Raw genomic sequence first — 11,203 nt, 5'->3', positions numbered from 1 at the left:
GGGGGGGGGGAATGGAGGGGATGGGAGTATTTCAATCTGTATTTCTTAAGCTAGCCTCATGATTTTTTCATACTTCATATTGACTTTACCATGCACAACTCACTCCTGCTTCACTTTTTTAATGCTTTTATGGTTTGTAAACTCTTGGAAAACCAATAATCTTAAAAAGCATTTAAGAATTTCAGGCTAGAGATTTCTTTGTAATGAACGCACAGCACAGCACAATGCTGGATTTAGCAAAGCATTCCCAGTAAACGGAGGAGAAAAAATTTTGCAAGGCCACATCATATGTCCATCACTGGATGATGTTTCCCCAGGAATCTGAGGTTTCTTGAAGTCTGTTTTTTTTTTTTTTTTTTTTTTTTTAAAAAAAAAAAAAAAAAAGCCCACAAAAGGTGCTTGACATCCCTCTTAGCTAAAGCACTCCCTGAGCCAGTAAGCCTTCATTAAGCTATCTGAATTACTTTTTAAATTAAGAGAGCAGCACATGTTCCTGCATACTAGAACAATGAGAGGCTTTTGGCAATGATCCTGCTCAAGTATCTACAATATTTTGAATTTTTACACCGCCTTTCATCTCACTGGGTTCCAGAGTGCTTAACTAAACCTGGTGCTGCCTGCACACCCGCCACGATACCCAGCTCACGGGACATGCCAGGTCCCACCAACTTTGCAGGTGTTTGCCTCACACATGAGCAGAAATACCACCATTGACAGTAGAGTGGATTAATGTCATTAACACAGAAAGCACAAGGGTAAGAAATGCAGGCCAAGGAATCTGACCTAATCACATGAAACCTAGTTGAAAAGAGGAAGTTGTTTACACCGGGTAAGCATGCAGAACCTTAAATGCAAAGCCACAGGCTGACATATGCCTCCCAACAACCCCTTGAAAGCAGAAAAGGGTGAGAACACAGTGCCATGCTCATGCTTGCATTGCAGGGTAGTTCCTATATAAAATTCTCAGAAGTGTCTGAAAGTTACTCAAGCTGGTGTATAACTAAAAACGTTTAAAAAGCCAAAGTGCTTTTCAGCAGTGTCTTTTCCCCATTATGGCACATCTCCCATTACAGCACCAGAAGTCCTGCCACAGCTGAAGGCAACATTGCACAGCTTATGAAGGCTACATTCAACTATAACGATGTTCCGCCAAACCAAAGCCAGTTCTCCTGATGGTCACACAGTACCTAGCTGAGGAAACCCTGCTGCATCACCACACGGCCCTCCTGCGACCGCCAGGGGTCTTCATTTCTGACAGAGAAAAGCAGGGAGGACAGAGAGATGGCCACAGACATGGTCTCGACAGAGAAACATTGCCTCCTGCCCCCAGCATGCCAGAGGGCACAGATCACAGCTGAGAGCAGCAAGGGGCTATTTGCCCTCCAGCTGTTTGCTATCAAACAGAAGGGATGGTTATTTCATTTCACCAGGGCTGTGATGGGAGCCCTGATGGCAACAATTTGCCCCTGGCCACTCCACTAAGGCCATTATGTTTTTGTTTTTTTTCCCCTCCTTTTTTTCTTGTCAATTTCAAATGGAAGGGAAGGAAAAATGTCTGCAGTGCTTCTGCCACAGCTCCTTCCAGCTGCTCAGCAAGCACAGGTGTCCATAAACACGGGTCGCAATAGGAAAGGTGCCACAGGAGCAGGGCAGCATGCCCAGCCCCAGTCCCTCAGCACAAGCAGCAGCTCCTTGCACGATGCTTGCAGGCATGATGCAACCTGGAGCCTCATCAGAGCTGCGCAGGTTCGCACCCTTGCCAGACTTCAAAGATTTGCTTGATGTACACCCGTACAACATCAAAATAACCCCTGCTCATTGTAAACAAACAAAATTCTCTTTAAAGCCTGGCCCAAAATCAAAGTCCCTGAGCCTTCGGGGGAAGGCAATAAATCCAGACCCTTCACAGTCTTTTTCTTCAAATAATCACCAGTTGGTTTTGCATTTCTCATTTAGAAGCCTTCCTTCCAAGCAACTCCGAGATTAAAAGAAGCATGGCAGAAAGTGTGACGAGACAGAGCAAATTAAATTTCTGCACGTGAAGAGCATGAAACAATTACAGAAAGAGGACTTGTGCTCTGCCAAGAGACACCTAGCATGTGCTGCTCAATGAGCTTGCTGGCAAGAAATATGATTTGCATAGTGCTAAATAAGTGGCATAAATGTATGTTAATCATACCCAGCTGCTGGTATCTTGCTTTTTCTTATGTTTAGTGCAATGAGGATGTGTTTTAAAGTATCATAGATAAACTTCAGCTGTGAAATTTAAAGGTACATCCAAACTTCTTCGAAGCTGATGCTCATTCTTGGGTTCAGACCTTCATTAGGGGATTTTCAGACAGAGCAGACCCCTTTGCAGCCCTTTTCTCTCCATCTTTCCCCACACTAACCCACTCCAGCTTACCCGTGAAAAGACCTGCTGGCTCACTATTCTCAGCACAGTGGCTTCATCTGGCAGCCCTGCCACCGGCTTTTGTCAAGCTCCAGATCAAACACAAGTGGCCCTAGCAGTACTCTTGAAAGTTGTTTTAAAGCCTAAATTGCCCCCATCAGCCTCCATGCAGTTAAGCACAGCAGAACACCTAACCTGACTGCATCCGTTAGATCTCATAATAATAAAAGAAAGAAAAAAGTTTCTTAATTGAATTTCCCCAAAAGGCAGGATTATAAATAACCACAATTCAGGTTATAGTAAGACTATATTATGGGAATGTAGAAATATATTAGCTGTTGACCAAAACAGATGCTTTTTTGTTTAGTTACTTCTCAGATAGTTAGGAAATAGTTATTTTAATAACAGGTAAACCAGCCATTTTATATTAATTTCTGGTGTTTTACTAAGGGTAAATAAGTTATCCATAAACCTCTGCATTAGCAAAACCAGATCATTTACCAACATATACCACTCCAGACTCAGCACGAAGAAAACAAATCAAATATAAATGAAAGCAGAATCTGAGATTCAGTCCTTAAGCTATAAGAATATTACTTAAGTAACAGGCTCTACAAGTCTAACATGCAATTTTAGAGTCTGGTGTTGGTAACAAAAATTTTAATAACTACAACGGAATGCTATATAGTTTTCTGTATCAAATTAAATGAGGATTTAATGCAAAATATTTGAAAGTGAGAGAAGGTAGATTTTCATATATTTTGTGCATATATGAATTCAAATATGTAAGAAAGTTCATAAGGTAAAGAAGCTTTTTTGGTATGGGTATTACATGTATATGCATTGTTTGTAGAAATGCACACACGCACAAAAAAGAAGATTAGGAAAATCAATACTCAATTCTTTTTCTAAATTTTTATCCACTGTAGTACACAAAAGCAATTTAGGTACTGGATGCAGTGAATCCTTACTTCAGCATTTCTCAGACAAGTATATTCGTCATTCCCTCTGACAAACAATAGATAACAGGTGGCAAATCAAGAATGTTTTATATTTAATACCTCTTCAAAATGTAAGCAGAACATAAAGTTTACAACTTTTCTTGAAAAAAAATGTTTTTGTCTCTAATGCTAAAAGGAGAAAGCATTGGGAACAGCATCAGCCATTATCACCCATTACCAAAACCACCCCCGCTTCAGGAGTCTGAAACTTTCTAAACCAACTTTCTAAAAATTGTAGGACAAAAGTTAGAAAGAAAGGTTCAGTGACACAACTAGCTGCCTATATCACTACTTGGCATAACCACTACACATTGCAGATCTCTCTGTATGAAGAGCATCACTAACTTCTCTGCTGGTGACGTTACCCAGTTTGTAGACTAAAGCTATAGAAACAAGAAAGATGCTGAGTGGTGTACAGAAGAGAAATTAAAATGAATTCTTGCCACAAAGTTCATGAAAAGATTCTGGTCACCTCATAGGACAAGACAGTTTGGGTGCTGAAATCTGGCTGCAGCCAAGTATATTGTCCAACTTGCAAAAAAAAAAAAATATATATATATATATATATATATATTATATATAATGGACTTTTGAGATGCAAATTTACAGCACAACCACCAAGGCTATCTGCATCTACTACGTCAATTCACACTTATTACTACTTACATGCAGAAACTAATCCACACAACATAGCTTGTTGTAGCTTCCAAAATCACAAAGGAAGCCTTAGTTTCTAGCTCTCCAGACTTACGCACTATTTGCATGGAGTCTGGAAGTAGTCAAAGGGAAGCCCAAGCACAGCAGCCTTCTGGGACAGCAGAAAACACCATGCTTAGATGTGAAGTGTTCAGCTCTCCTCCTCTGTGGCCAGCAAACACCCACCTGGCAGGTGATCCAAGTCAGGACACAACTCTTTCTAATGACTTTTTTATATAGTTTTCACTTTTCTGCACCTGGCGTAGTGGGGGAACGGCAGCTTCTCACACAGCTGTTTCTGTGAGGAAGCCAAACTATAGGCTGAATAAAGGGATATTTCTTCCCCTCAAAAAAATTAAAATTGTTTCACTTCAAATTGTTTTTCCCTTCTATCTTTTAAATGATGTCAACCACAGCAACTGGGCGTGTTCTATTCATGACTGATGGTTGAAGTCATCTGTACTGTTCAACATACTTGAAACACTAAGAAGGAATCCACCTTACAAATCATTGAATGTCTTTCCAGTATATCCTGACCATAATCTACACATGTAACACCTGTTAATGTCAAGTACATGTACAAAGGAAGGAAGACTATACACCTGGAGACTAAGTATGGCACTGCTCCATGAAGCTGAAAATAAAGGTATTGCCATCCTTACCATGCAACCGAAGTACAAGTATTTCTTTTATACCACACCAACATAGCATTAAAGCATGCTTCAGAGCTGCTAGCTTTCATGAGGGCACCATGAGGGCCTGTTCTTTTCATAGGGTTTTAATAGTTGGGATGACAGTGAGTTCTGAAAGCCCCTCGCAGACATAATGCAGTTGTTCCCTTCAGCTTTATAATTGAAATATATTCAATTCCAATTTGAAGAAATGATAGTTCATAAATGTGTTTTGTTTTTTGTTTTTTAATTTTCATTACAGAGAACATTACCTAATTCTCATTCCTGATTAGTACAACACTTAAACCACACCTGCCAAACTGCTTAACTGAAAACAAAAGAAAAGATATTACTGCAACACAACAGAAACTAAAAGAACTATTCTACAGCATAAAAAAAAAAAAAAAAAAAAAAAAAAACAAGGTCAGGATTACTATTAGATGAAATCAAATTCAATGCCCACTTAATAAGTATTTTTCATATTTGATGTTTATGAAAACATCTGCACAGTTACTTTTTGAGTGTATAATTGTGACTTGATGGACAAGTTAGTAATCAGAGTGCATTGACCCTTATGTGGGTCCTTAGAGAACTACATTTTTTGTTTGGAAAGCTGCAGCTATACTGTAAACTCATTTCTTCATGGAATACGCACTTCTCTTCACAGTATACAGATGGTATTATTGCGTAAACTTATTTCAGAGGTCAAATCCTTTCCTCTTGAGCTGTATAAGCTTTAAAATACCCGATACCAGAGAAAATTTCCACTTCGAAACACTTGAATTCCCAGGCAAAGCCATTTTGTGTTTACAGCTTGCATTATTACCGCTAACTTTTTTAAAACCTGCAAATGTTAGCATCACAATAAACACTGGGAAACTCTAAACAAGACATTTTGTATAACCAAACTGGGCACGTGTCTTCTGTGCATGCTGGGCTTCAGGCCTCAGGACCTGCTTTGACTTTCTCCCAGGCAGCAGCCCAGAGCTGTTTGCAAGGCTGTCCACAGCCCTGGACCTCTCCCCACACAGCTTGCCCCTGTGCTGCTGGCAACCTCGATCACCCAGCTATAATTGACAGAAGAACTCAAACAGAAGCAGACTTGAGAATAAAGCCAGTACATTGATTGGGTCGGAAAACTGAACCAAAAATGTCTGTGGTAAAACTGTTTGGGGCCTCCTCCTGCCTCAGTCGTCCCACTCCCTCTCTGGGGGTGCAAACAGGCACTTCTTGCAACAACTGAGGATGCCCTGGCAGTCCCACACTGTGTCAGCTTCAGTGACTTGACCTCATATTCTCTAAATAACATATTTAAATACTTGCAACTTAAAAAAAAAAAAAAAAAAGTGGGAAAGGAACTCCTTTCACCATTTATTTCTTTGCCTCATTCCCATCCCCATACCAGAAGCAATCACAACATATGCTGCACTGCAAAAGAGCAAAAATGTGGTTCTCTTTTCACTGCCCCCAGTGATAGCGACCTTCTGAAATAAGTGCTTTTGCATGCGTTTGGCCTTCTACAGCTAAGGTCTCCTGGAAGGAACTCGCCACATTTTAACACACTGAACGTGAATCTTCAAGTGACTAACCCAGAAAGACTGCTCTCTTGGTATTTCTCGGGGATGAAGTGTATTTAATTTTTAACTGTAAAAGTAAACAACTTAAGCATGCACAATCTGGGAGCTCAGTATAAACGACAAAAACATGTTACGCAAGTGTAAGTCAAATTTCTCTATGCATGCTGGTTATTTTCTAAGCACTAATACAGTCCTCTGAACAGTAATGATGTCTCCTGCAAGACCAAAGCCACAAAATGATCATACCTAGCTGCTTGGGCTGAAGTACTCTGAGGACAGAGGTCTTGCAGATGTTACCAGACCCGAGTATGGGACCAGGTAGACCTGGTCTCTGCTTTCAACCCTGTAGCTTTCCACAGGGAAGTTTCCACACCTGCAGAATGGGAAAAACAGCATTTTTCTATACAAGTGACTTTGCGACCAACAGGTGGAAATGTGCACATAGCCGATACAAGCTTATTTTCTCCAAGGTGCCATACTTTGTGGAACCTAATTCATACTACTCGTTCCTGGAGGATGCGAGACCCAAATTGCTTCAAACATCCTCGTTGCTCAGTGAGCGTGCATCCCAAGATGTGTTGCTTGGCAACTGGGAGCAAGGGGGGGGTTCCATTCGACTGTAAATTCATAGAAACCTCCCCACCATCTTCTAACATTTTCTGCTTTAATGGCTCTATAAACGTTTTTATTTACTTACTGACTTGGTACCTACCGTGTCATGTTTTGTGATCTGCTTTAGTCAGGAAAAAATATAAAAAAATAATAATAATAATAATAATAAATTAGCATCCAGGAAAGGTCAGATTACGAAGCATAAAAAGGTTCAGAGACTTGTTTGATGTAGGAATATTCTTTGACAGCTCGTTGAGTTTATTTACTACACCCTTTTCTTCTGCCTTTTCAGAATCTATTTTAGCTGCCCCATGGGAGCCTGAAGCCATTAGTCTGAATTATCATTCTGAATGCAAACTGCACAAGGTAACACCAAATTGTGAAGGTTTTGATTCCTGTCGTTATTGTGGTGCTTCTCTAGAGAGGTTACAGGTTTGTTACTCATTTGTATATTCACAGCAATGATTTTTACTATACCTGACATTACGGTGTTCATTTTTCATGTGTGTAATAGCCGAGTACCAGAAAATGTACTGTAGAGTGAGTGTCAACACACAGAAAAGAAATGAGTATCTGAGATATTAAACAGGCTGAGCAAGTGAGGGTACAAATCAATCAAATGCGGAGCAAGGAAAGCTGGCAGGGTCTTTTTTTTTTTTTTTTTTTTACCTAGGTTTTAGCAAATTCCACTGCAAACCATATTGAAGTGAGAACAGAATTTTGATTTTAAAGGCTTTTACCGAAGATGCTGAACCAAAAAGTCAAGAACTTGCTGGTGACTAATAATGAACATTAAAGCACCCTTCCCCCCTCATTACAAAACCAATTGTCTTTGCCAACAGAAAAAGCAAATGGGTTGATAAAACCCCAGTGCCCCTATATGCTTCCCTTCTTCCACCCATCCTGACACACTTTTACCAGGTCTGCATCTCCACCTGAAAACCTCCTGTCCCAATGCCAGTCCCCCAAAACAGCATTTTCTCCACCTGCTGCAGCTGCCCTCACCTCTCCATCTTCTGTGTCACACACATTGCTCATGTATATTCAGACTGTGAGCAATTTCTAAAGCTCCTGCATGCATCCTCGCCCTCCCCTATATTAATTATTAAAGGGAAAAATGATTTTGTTATCTGCCAGACCCAAATGACCTGACAGCAGCAAGTGGAGGAAGTGGTTAAACAAATGGTGACAGAGCAAAACCAAGCACAGGGAAGCACCAGATAGAAGAATGTACCTGCACTTACACAAAAGCGCACACATCTGTTATTTCCTGGCTCTGCCTGGACCATTATGCCTTGCTTTGACCCTAACGGCAGAAAGGCAAGGAAGCAGCGGAGCTTTACTCTGCAGAGCCCTCCGCACGTTAGTGACCTGTGCTCTGTGAGCTCCAGGATCAAATGCAGCTCCAACAAGAGCAAATCCCAGATTTTTCTGCTGTGTTTGTCTGTTTAAGGGGTGAACAAATGTAACACAGCATTTTATCCCAGGTCAGGAACTTGCACAAAACCAGCAATGCAGTAGGATGGGAGATGGACTTTAGATCCCTCCAGAAGCTACTGGAGACTTGACTTCAGTTTAGCACTGTCTTTGTTTATACCAGTTTTCATCCTCTTAAGACATACCCTACTTGTGCAGTTCCCATGGTAGAAGTACTGGGGCACATACAATGAAAATAACAGTGAATAGATGTGCCTATAATTAAAAAGTACAGCATGTGGAAGGAAGTCTAAGATGAGATTGTTTAGTAAATACACAGCTCTCTTTAAAATTTACTTTGGAGTCATGTCTAAATTCTTGGACAGAGCTGGCTGCTTCACCTTTTGGTTGTTATCTTCCAGCCAATGGATTATTCTCTTGCTTCTAATTTCTTTGAGGGCCTTTAGTAAGAATCTTCCCCTGTACACAGGCTTGCAGAGACCATCTGGGAATTCCACCACCTTCTGAAGCGCGACTTCTCTTTACAAATGCTGTGTTTGCTCTTCTTCCATATGGTCTATAAAGCCCCACAAATGGGGATTCAGCTATTACTTCATGTTCCTGGTAATGGGGTCCCTTTAATTTTGCTTATCTGATCCACAACTTCTTCCACCAGCTCTTCAAACTGAAGAAGATATTTCCTGTGAATCAAAATGCCCTGCACCTAATGCTTATAGCATGTTTTTCAAAATGCTAAGGAAAATTTTGCATAGAACACCCACACAGTATCTAAAAGTACATTATATATATGTACTTCCCATGCAAAGACACGTACATAAACATACATGAGAGTCAAAAACACTCAGAACTGATGGAGAGTCCTATACTGAGACAAAGACTAATAGCAATTATGGCTGAGACACAGAGTAGCACTAATATCTCAAAGAAACTTTCTTCTTTGATCAAAAAAGAGACTTACAGAGAGAACAGCAGAAACACTTTGGCAGCACATGAACTAGTTGAAACAGAATTCTAAAAGTTATTCCTCCTGAACAAACGCTTAGCAAATATCTACTTGTTTCTGCAGGCAGCCCCACCATGTTCTTGTCTCCTTCCTTGAGGCAGGATTACAACTTTGAGTAAGTCCCCCAGGGGTGCTAAAGCTTCACTCTCAGACAGGTGAAGGACAGATAGACAGATAGGAACAGATGGGTAAGGTCAGATAGATGTTGGATTTTACCCCTCCAAACTAGTCAGCCATCACAGCTGGGATGTTTGGGGAGGGGTTGTAATGTGAGGCAGCTGTAGGCCAAGAGCAAACTACTACACAAGTGGACAGCAAGAGAAAATGGGACAAGGTCATACCTCAGAGGGGTGCCTCGGTGGCAATGCTGCCCCTGCAGGCTTTTGCTGCTCTAGTGACATTTAGGAGCTGTACTGACTTCCAGATGTGCTCACAAACAAAACATAGCTCTTCGTTTTGCAAGAAACCTATGTTCAGAGACCTACATTCATTTAATGAGTATTAATCTGTTCACAAAGTTGACAGTTGAATTTCCTCTTCAATCTACGTTATATTGCATGTCACTTATGTTGCTTTCTGGGGACAACAACAAAAAAGAGCAACCCTTATCGAAAAACAAAAGACAATTAATGATGAGGTTGACATGGAAGAAAGTTGTTTCTCATCAGTAATTGCTTCCCCCTGGGTTTGCCAAAGTTTACAAATGAAAGCTTTTTCTTCATATATGACTTGACCTATCATGGATTATAGCTGCTGCTACCACTTCCAGTCCTCCCTGTACACAGAAAAAGAGACTTGCTATATCAATTTTGTACTATAATTAAATCATTTCAGATGGGATATTATTTATTCTGCTTCACCTGCAGCTCTCCTGGCATTTATACACCTCCAAATATTAGCAGGCAATTAAAAATCTGTTATTAACAACATTAATATCTTAAGAACTTGTTTGATGCAAGAAAGACACAGCAGCGAACTGCTTGAGCACAAAAAGTATTTATTTACTTATTTATTTTTCTCATTATTAGCACCTTGCATTCTTTGTCCATAATCAAAGCTCTTAAGGACTCCAGGAAGAAAAAATAATAATAAAAATAAATAAATAAATAAATGATTATAATCGATGATGAGCTAGATTTATCACTAATCTAGTTCTGACTATCATAAGGATACCAAAGAGTAAAGCAAAATTATTAAAAAGAGGTAAATAGAATAGAATTAATTTAGTCATTTTACAATTTCATTAATGTTTTTCTCAAAAAAAAAAATAATAATTTCAAATAAATCACAGTTTTCCACCCAAAGCAACTTGATGAGTAACTAGTAACTAGGACTTGTTGCACTACAGGGAAATAAAGCTATGTACATATGTGTTTGTTTTTCCCCCTCAACAGAAGAAATAAATTAACAGCATCAGGAAAATGGGATTTTACAATGAGTTGGTATTTATCACACTAAACCACTCAGACTTCTTGCTCAGCTGGAACCATGCACATTCCCAGATGGTGTATTGGATTATAATTTCACAAAACAGGTTTACTCTCACAACAGTTTCTCTTGCAATTTCCTCTGAAAAGACATCTAAATACATCCATAGTCGCTGTTCCTGCTCCCTGTGGTGTCTCCTGTATCTTTTCTATATGGCATTATTTTATTTTGCTGTCAGTGAGTAATTATATCTAGAAAACATTCTATTGAGCTACTTCTATGGGATTGGTATCTTTTATTGCTTCATTATAATATTTATATTAAGCTATTTATAATCTTTTTTCTTTTCTTTTCTTTTCTTTTCTTTTCTTTTCTTTTCTTTTCTT

At 39.7% G+C, this 11,203-nt stretch overlaps 1 protein-coding gene and 1 long non-coding RNA gene across 3 annotated transcripts in view; one reads left to right on the top strand and one right to left on the bottom strand.

Moving 5' to 3' along the window:
- The window catches only part of SMYD3 (SET and MYND domain containing 3), a 372,579-nt gene that overhangs the window by 235,629 nt on the left and 125,747 nt on the right, over positions 1-11,203 (bottom strand). The gene's annotated exons all lie outside the window — the stretch shown is intronic.
- The window catches only part of LOC118164219, a 24,474-nt gene that overhangs the window by 12,201 nt on the left and 1,070 nt on the right, over positions 1-11,203 (top strand). Inside the window, exon 2 of the long non-coding RNA XR_004749378.1 lies at positions 7,242-7,315. This is a non-coding gene — a long non-coding RNA (uncharacterized LOC118164219). The remainder of the gene's footprint in view (positions 1-7,241; positions 7,316-11,203) is intronic.

This window comes from Oxyura jamaicensis, chromosome 3 (genome assembly GCF_011077185.1).
Source record: "Oxyura jamaicensis isolate SHBP4307 breed ruddy duck chromosome 3, BPBGC_Ojam_1.0, whole genome shotgun sequence".
NCBI lineage: Eukaryota > Metazoa > Chordata > Aves > Anseriformes > Anatidae > Oxyura > Oxyura jamaicensis.
Note: the sequence above shows the minus strand (reverse complement) of the source record. Positions and strands in the feature narration are given on the sequence as shown.